We start from the raw sequence: 9,433 nt of genomic DNA on the forward strand, positions 1-9,433 counted from the left end.
CCCTTATCTACAAGCTAGAGGTGTTAACAATTCCTACCTGGAAAAACTGCTGCATTGGGGGAGTTACACAATCCAATGCTTAGATCAAGCCCCTTGCAACACACAGAGAGAGTAAACAGTAAGTGGTAGAAATTATCAAAATTCTCTAAATGCCAAGCCATTCCTCCTTCTGAAAGGCCTGAAGACTCAGTACAGTCATGACTGAAGTCCCAGCCCTCTACAGGACTTGCTCAAAAGCAATGGAAGAGGTGAAAACTAACTGGAGGGCAGATGAGGAGCCTACAGACCAATCAGGTGGTGATTACCTTACTTACCAAGACACACAGCTATTTCCTAGGTTACAAGATGAAAGCTCGGGCTTTGAGCAGTTTCTACATGGCAAGGTGGGGGGCCTGCCCAACTTCAGAGTATAGGTAGGTCTTTTCTACAAGCTCATATCTTGAACACATAGATACCACAGTGTACAGATTAAATCCCATTAGGAAATAAAAATCAATAAGGAATATCTGTTTCACAAAGCACTTAGACTGTTTTGCTTTCAAGAACTATTTGATCCAACATAAATCCAGGAACCACAATTTATATGTGTAAAAAGTTTTATAGTTCCGAGGGCACTTCATCCACACACTTTTTATATTATTCAAGCCTTCTCTAAACATCTCAAGGTTAGTATTCTTATCTCTGTGGTGTAGACAAAAAGGCAATGCCCAGAAAGTTTTAAGACAAATCTTATTTCTTGATCTCATACCCCCACAGTTGTTATCTACTGTTCACCTTTCTCCACCAGTGGACCATTAGCCCCCTTGACCCTTACCACCCAGCACCCAGCACTCATCCACAAGGTGCATCTCTTGTTAGAAACATGCCCAGTTCGTGGGCCCTGAAGAAAAGTGAAAGTTCTATGAGACATGAGAACTTTTCAAATCTGCTTATGACTATGTGCCACACACAAAAGAACCCAAAGGAAAGGAAATGAGTTCAAGAACTTCTGGGAGATTTTCAGTCTCTTGGAAGCAAAGCTTTCCCAAGGGGCCATTTGCCCTGTGAGCTCATGAGTATCAAGAACACAGTAACATTATTAATATGTCCCCTTGATCTCAGACACAAAGTGATAGTCCCAAACCAGGTATAAAACAGTGGGGGGTTTTACAACTGAAAGCAGAAGGGTTCTTTTCCCAAACTCTATGCTCCTATCCACAGCGAATTATTAGTTGTGTCCCTTCCAACACAAGTGTTCAAGAAGGCCCCAGTGGCCCTCTTTTTGCTTCCTGTGAAAGTCTTGAGCCTCTCAAATAAGCAGTGCTCATGGATACAGGAAAAACAGAGCCAGTGATGTGGACTCCATCCTTTCCTCCAACTAGAAAGTGAAGACTGATGACCAGTGACTCCCTGGAACCAGGTAGGGATCACTCACCAAAGACGGCTTGAAGTAAGCATGGTTCTGATTGGATTATTTCAAAATGTCCCTCACTGCTGTTCCCTAGGCCTGAAGCTCTGGAGCTAGAAGGGGACATTCAGAATGAGCCACAGTCACTGAACTACGCCTCCCAGGGAGCCCAGCTCCGTTACTTTGCTGGAAGCACACACACAGCAACTTGATGGGGAATCAGCTACGTGGAGAATGGGAGAGACTCTATATTATGAGGGTATGTTCCAAAATGGTTGTCTGTCATCACACTCAGCCCCAAACAAAGCAGGGTGTTCCCTTCAAGGAAAACAAAGCCTTCTCATACTCTGTATTAACACAGCATAGTCACCAAACACACTGGATAGCTGAACTCTCTGGAATCAGCTGCTGGACTACACTTGATGTTAAATAGAGCACACCCAATGACGTTTGTAGATTCCTAAGATATGATCCTATTAACCTGTCTGAGTAGATCAGCCCAGAATTTGCAAGCAGGTTAAATTAGGAAGCCACTGGCACCGTAAGTCTAAAGGTAACCCATGGAGTACTCTGCTGATGCCAAGGGCATGATATCCGAACTGCTCTCGAGTCAATCCATCAAAACAGAGCATCTGACAGAGGGCTGATGGGTCTCTAGATGGCACACGGTCTTCTGCCACCATTATGGCATATCTATAGTACATTAGAGATGACAATAGTACCTTGAACAACAGGAAGCTCCTTTCCTGGAAGCTTGACACACTTCCTCTCAACGGTGTCTCTTATTACCTGGAGGAACATGGAGACACACAGGTGTTGGAAGTCAGAGTACCAAAGTTGAATCCCACCCTCAAGCAGGTGATAAAAAGTAAGGCGCTTACCCTCTTAACCTCCCCAATCAACAGGCTCAACAAAGAGGAATAGAGTTGCCACACAGCCCAAAATGTTTCTTCAGTGGTTGGCTGGCATGCTTGGCTTCAAGCACCTGACTCTAGTCAAACTTAAGTTGAGATGGATTTAAGTCTCCCGTCAGAGCCTATGCCTCTCCTACCTACACATATGGACTATAAGGACGCCTTCTTTCCCATGTCTCCAGGCTGCCCCTCCCTTTATTCTTTTGAAATGCATTTAAGCTGATATATGGATAAGACCCCCAGTCACAATCTATGCAGGCATCATGTACTGCCTTTCAGGGTCATGTATCTTCAACCGAAAGTTGGCATGCTGTATGCTCAACTTTCTTAACAAATATATTTTATTATGAACTTATTAACCAAGAGTACCTCATTTATAATCCAACTAACCTAAACCATTAGAAAAGATTACAGAATACGATAATGAAAGCATAAGGATGTCAGTTCCAAGGAACGATTCTCCTGGTGTAATCAGCAGGATTTCTTCTGCTGGAACCTGGGGCAACCAGAACCCAGAGCCTCAGCAGGAGCCCAGAGCTTCAAATCCTTCCTTCGAGCGGTTCTCTCTAGGAGCGTCTGGAAGTAGAGTGATGAACAGCCAAAACTGTCCCAAGTCTCCAAAGGCCCCGCCTCTTGTTTTTGTCTCACATTTATACCTCCTCTCAGAATTTGTTCAAGGATGTTTTTCAGCTGGTTTATAACCAATCTCCCCCACATGGTGGTTCGAGTTCTAAGGGAATAAACAACACCTGCTCTTTCACGAGTCTTTTTCTCATCCCCCACTTGTGATCTAAACAAACCAAAAAAAAACATGTTTATCTCTCCTTCAGCATTCCTCAAAGGGAACCTCCACATAAAAGAGTTTATCTACAACCATGGAGAGAATGAGTCCACAGAAAGAGGTAAGAGGATGGGGTTGAAGCACTCACATGAGTCGGTTTTAAGATTCTAAAAAGTACGTATATGAGATATTTTATAGGAAGGGTTGAAAGACATTTTTCCAGGGTTGCTGGCTAGTGATGAAGAGGACCGAGTAGTATCCCATGGAGGCTTGGACACAAAGATCACGCTCGGAGTCCTCAGTCGCCCAGGGCCATATTATTGTGCCTGCGTCTCTAGCCCCTGGAATCTCTGGCAAAAGAGACCTGGGCCAACCTAAGATTTCTCTCTTCGTTTTCACATGCCTGAGAGTATGGGACATCTGGAGGTGACCCGATAAGGCTGTACTCTGCACCTTTCAAGGATCAATGCAGCCACACCAAGAACCTCTTCCTCACCTCCCCTGGATCTGCTTGTATCCGGTCATACACACACTCCCTATCTCCAAGTCTGAGAGAAGAATGCACAGACCCAACCCCACAGAGTTCATGTTGAGGGAAAGCTCTCAACCTGTGTGTCACATGCAACCCCTTTGGGGCAGCCAACAACCATCCCAAAACACAGACATTTACATTGTATTTTATAACAGTAGCAAAATTACAAATGGGAAGTCGGAATGAAAATAGTGTTATGATTGGGGGGGCCACCACAGCATGAGGAACTGTACTAAAGGGTCACAGCATTAGGAAGGTTGAGAACCACTGCTGTAGAGAGTGACACTGTCCAGGTACATTGTGTGTCCCTGGAGATAACAATCAGACTCATCACCAAGTTTCCACATCATTTGCTCCCTGAAAACCATCATCCTTATACATATTTTGTTTTCTATCTTCTACCCAGACCACCTTGCAGCTGGCAACACAACCTTACAAAAGACACAGAACCAGAAAAAGACTTAGGAGTGAGACGAACCAGACACTCGCAGACTGTGAAGTATCTTCTGATGATTGTGATGGCTCCCCTGCCGTGATCTGATGCCCCTGCCGACCACCTATCCAACAGGCAGCCTGTTGAGGGCTCAAGTACCCGAGGGAGGGTCCTGGCTTGTTGCAATGAATTCACTATGGCACACAGCCCAGTCCAACCCTGTGTATCCCCGGGCATTTAACGAGTGTTGTTAATGATGATGATGCAACCCTTTCAGTTTAGATCTGTCAGGGTCCCCAAGGCACTCAATGATCCCCCGAGAAGCATATATTATCTGAAGCTTTCCCTTTTGCTTAATTACATTGTACTAATGTTCTCTTTCCACTGGATTTCTCTCTGCCAACTCACCCATTCATTCAGGCTTCACTGTGGGTTGGATGTACATAAAAGACCAGCAAATTATAATTGTGATGATTGATCACCGAAGTTTCCTCGGGTTCAGATTGTTTCCTAATGTGGGTCATTTTTCATCATAAAGAGTCGGCTGATAATGATGTCATTTCCATCGCTCGAATTTCAAGGCAGTGGCCACATATCACAGAGTCTAAATGACTGTCTATAGGGCAGCGGAAACACATCCTTATCGGTTTAAAGCAGTTGCTGCCTTACTCCTGGGGACAAAAATGAGAACAGGAGCCTTCCAAAGCTCATCAAACAAGAGTTTCAGGAATCCACATCTGCATCTGTAGCCGGGGAGGCTCAGAGTGAGGAGTGGGCTGGCAAACCTGTTTCCCTGTGAAACTGTGCAGCAAGCAGGGATTAGGTATGGACCACAAAGTCAGACTCGACAGAAAATAAGCTGCACTGACAAGCCCTGGATGCCTGGGATACTCTCCTCCGCAATCATGGCACTGTGATTCCACGACGAGATTAATGAGAAAGAATTGAGGTTGTTCTCTGAACAGAAACCCATCTCTCCAGAATAGCCAATAAATGTGCCTCCAGCTGAGTGATGGGGTTTGGGATGGAGCTGGGACGTGACCTTGATTTTGTGTTCCAGGAAGTGTGTGAGAGAGATGGAATGATGTTATATGTATATTTCAAACACATAGTGTGGCATTATAACCCGAGGCTTGAAGGTCCAAAGGAGCTGTACCCGCAGCATGAAAAGATGGTCTGATTTTCAGCATCTGCCTCTGCTCACTTCTAGCAGCACTGTCCCCTGGAATGCCCTAGGACACTCTCAGATGCTCAAGTTTGCAGGTCATCTCCAGCTCTGCCTTCCACAGCCCTTCTTGTGTGGCCCAGGATGTTTCCACCTCACCTTATTTTGAAAAAAATAACTGTGAGAAAAGTTGAAGGAACAGCAAAATAGCACCCAATTCCACTTAAGTGCGTATACTTTTCATGTTGAGTCATGTATCATTTGTACACACACACACACACACACACACACACACACACACACACACAAATTTATATTTAGTCATCTGAGAATTATTTGCCCTCTTACATTCTAAGGATTCTAAAAAGAACAAAACAGCATGGTCCTCGTTGCAAGGGCACAATGATCACACGCAAGAAATTTAACGTTGATAAAAATATTGCTCTTCAATACAGAGTCCTTTTCCCCAGTTTTCCAGCTATTGTTTCCATTGTTTCATATCATACAGAGTTGGCTTTTTGTGTACTTATATGTGTTTCTGGGTGTGTATAAGCAAGTGTTTCCATGTACACATGCATCTTTGGGATCCAATCAAAGATCACCTGTTGCATTTAGCTGACATGCCACTTTACTTTGAACTTTTAAATTTACTTTTTGTTCTGTGCTACTGAGATAGTGTTAGCAGTTTTGATGTAAACTAATCCTTCCAAAAATTCATTTCTTAGTGTGGTAGTAAAATATCAAGAAGACATAGTACCCGACTTGAAGGATTCTTCACCGAAGAAAAAATTGAAATAATTTGAGCATCAAAATGACAAGTGGAAAAATATTATTTTTTAAAATGGGGGTATATAATCTGATATTTAAAAAACAGAAGTGGAAAGGAAAATGAAAAAGTCGTCTTTACTGAAGAGCATCAACGAGGAAGTGAGAGGAGAAAATTAGAAATAGAAAATCACTGTTACATTGCCATAGCGCCATAGTGATAGCAACTATTCCAGGCAAGAGTCGCCCGGCGTGGGTAAGGGACTGCATGTGACATGAGAGCAGAAGGGATGGCATATAGAGGAAAAAAGAAAGAAAAGGCGAAGGACACAGGGAGGGCAATCAAGGATGGGATGAACCACAAGTATAATGATACACATGTATAAAGATGCCTTAACGAAACCCATCACTTTTGTATGCTAACTTAAATAATTTAAATTTTTAAACAGGAAAGAACTAACTGTCACCATCCAGTCCATACTCAATCTCCCTTATCCCATAGCGAAAAATATAGGTCCATAACTCCCACGACTATAGCTCATACACTACCAACAACCAACTAAATAAGATTTAAGATTTCTTTACAGTTTTTCTTCTTAAAAATTATCACTTGAGTCCACTTGAGTGGTTTTTGTAATGGCTAGGCTTTCTTTTAACCTGTCCGACATAACTCTTTTGGTTTTTGTTTAGTTTGGGTTCAGCCTTCATGTTTTTTTTTTTCTATCCTTGCCAATTTAAGCTTTGTTGAGTTTTTTGCTTGGTTGGTCGGTCAGTTGGTTTTTGTGCGATTTAAACTATTATCAGGGTGTAAGACTCAAAACTAAGTAAAAGGTTCTACTCGGACAAGTCACGTCCTCTCTTCCCCTTGGCCTTGGCTCCTGCTGACTTAGCTTGCTAACCAATTGTACTGGCTTCTGGCTCACTTATCCTGTTTCTTTTTGAAGAAAAAACAAACAAACAAACAAACAAAAAATAGAGCAGACTCCCTGGCATATTCTCAGACATTAACATTTGTAACTCTTTCATAATCACTGATTTTGAACTGTTGAAGAACATAGGAAAAACTCGTATAAGGTGAGTGTACTCCCAGAACTTTCTTTCAGATCTCCTACTTGGAGCTAGAAGAATCCTGTCTGTTCCCCCCTCACAAACATCAGAAAATTGAGCAGCGGGGACGAGGAAAAAGGATGAAGACCAGGTCTGGCATGTGCCATAGTGGGTTACACAGCATCAAATCTCTCCAGATGTGCACTTCTTATCTCAGTGAAAACAACTAAGCAAATAACATGGCTCAATGCTGCTTCTTTCTCTTGTTAATGTGATCCAATTAACCACCCAGCCACTGAACATTTCAGGCTCAAGACAAATCAGACCCTATTGATCCTGCAGCTTAGGACACTGCCCTGGGGAAAAAAATTTTCAAAATTCGGAATGCTCAGTAGACTTTCCTCTACAGTCCTGCATGCATTCCACACACACACACACACTTTGGAGTCCCAGCTGCCTCGTTTTTCTCTCAACGTGTGCCACGTGCTTTGTTCCGGTGCACCCCGTTACTTGAAACACTCTCACCACTGTGAACTAACAAGGCTGCTGGAGAGGTTGCATCCAGATCAATTCCATCAAGGAAGAAGAGTGTTGACTGAGCCCTGGACATAGCTCACGTGGCTGAAACTTGGTTGTTGGGTGACAACAGAATATCTCGTGGTTTCGAAAGGGGTAAAAGGTGACTGAAAGTGTAATTTTAATCTCTTCCCAATGGCCAGGGGAAAGAAGACATATGGGCAGCACGGAACATAACTGAAGTCCCAACAGCTCTCAAGCCCCAACACACATGGTACTTACAGGGCCTTTGTGATGGAGAAGATCAACACAGACCCACTGCCTTTCTTACCTCAGGCCTGACAAAGTTGCTGCCATCCAATGGCAGGTCTGCCTCACATCTACTTCCATTTCGTACGTCCGACTAATAAAACAGAATCTCCTGAAAGAGATCTCCCTTTGACTGGTCTTTGTGCACTCCTATTCCCTGGATCCCATGGCAAAGCCTATATGACATCTTACCTACCCATAAATCCTGGCGTTTAATCTCCCGTCCCACTTGAACAGAAGCCCGTAGAGTGGTAATTTTCAGGCTCTGGTTAATAAAGAACTGCCCGAGGAACTCCAGACTCAGTGGGCTGAGAGTAGAACTCAAGACTTTTCATTTCTAGCAGATAATTCACGTCATCCCAGGACCGCTCTGGGAAACAGTAAGCAAGCAGTCTGAGTGCTTTCTGCCAACCTTCCCCGGAACCGGAACCAGGTCCTCTGAGTGCTACAAATGACCTTCCTCCTACCTACTCAATAAGACCTCTCACCAGACACCTGGCATGCATTCGAAACACAATGACTCTCCCAGAGCAAACGCCCTCAGCTGGCCCAGGCAGGAACTGCAACTCCGAGACACACACACCCCTTCCCTCCAGCCCCCCCCCCCCCCGCTCATCCCCCCACCCCATCCCCCACCCTCCACCCCCGCCCTTCACCTTAATTCCATCCCTCCTCTAAAAAAATACATGTATCTTCAAGTTGGGAGTAATATTATTTACCTTCCCTGCAAATGATGAGCCTTATTCCGCTGCCTACTCACGTGCTCTATTTACTCACATCAGTGCAATTTTAATTAGAAGAGAAAGCGAATGCTTCTGTGTGTGCGTCTCATTTATAAAACTATCTAGGCTCGTGTGATGATGATTAAGATTCTCTTACCATCACCCCCAACTTGCACAGAACAATTCCACCAACACCTCGCTAATCAGATATGACTTTCCTCAAAACATAATCAAATCAAGCTGGGCTTGACATCCACAGAGCAGGTACAACTTATGAAAATCACTGCTACACGGTAGATCAGTGGCAGAGGGGAGCGGGGAAATTGTCCTGGCGATTCATTATCACAGTCTACGGGAGGAGCCACACAGATCCAGGTGGAGCTAATGCCCGACGGGCAGCTGGCTGAGGAAAACTGTTTTGCTTTGATCACTGGGACATACGTGATCTTCATTTTCCCTTCAGAGGCTATCACTAATTGTTTTTGAAAAAAAAAAAAAAGAATGCATGTGTTACTACTTGTAAAGATTGCTTTTTAAAGAGTCTTCAGCGAAACCAGGAGAGACTGGAGGAGGAGCCAAGGGACCTCGGCCCAGGATGACAGTTTAGAAACAGCAAGGATATGCGCAGGTCTTGTGCATTCTGTCACCGCCTCTGTAAGCTCACGTTTGCATCAGTCCTGCTGTGGCTCAAAGAGGAGTCATCGGCTTTTGTTTGTTTGTTTGTTTGTTTTTGTTTTTTGTTTTTTGTTTTTCGAGACAGGGTTTCTCTGTGTAGCCTTGGCTGTCCTGGACTCACTTTGTAGACCAGGCTGGCCTCGAATTCACAGCGATTCACCTGCCTCTGCCTCCCGAGTGCTGTTTT

The 9,433-nt window shown here is 44.1% G+C and overlaps 1 long non-coding RNA gene across 1 annotated transcript; it reads right to left on the minus strand.

Moving 5' to 3' along the window:
• Positions 1-2,114: 2,114 nt before the first annotated feature.
• Positions 2,115-8,206, minus strand: LOC311608481. Its single transcript, XR_014782987.1, has 3 exons — positions 8,046-8,206; positions 4,456-5,371; positions 2,115-2,176 (listed from the first exon to the last, which is right to left on the minus strand). It is a non-coding gene; the product is annotated as an uncharacterized lncRNA (long non-coding RNA).
• Between the last annotated feature and the right edge of the window lie 1,227 nt (positions 8,207-9,433).

Source organism: Acomys minous (assembly GCF_964271855.1).
Source record: "Acomys minous genome assembly, chromosome: 11".
Taxonomy (NCBI): Eukaryota; Metazoa; Chordata; class Mammalia; order Rodentia; family Muridae; genus Acomys; species Acomys minous.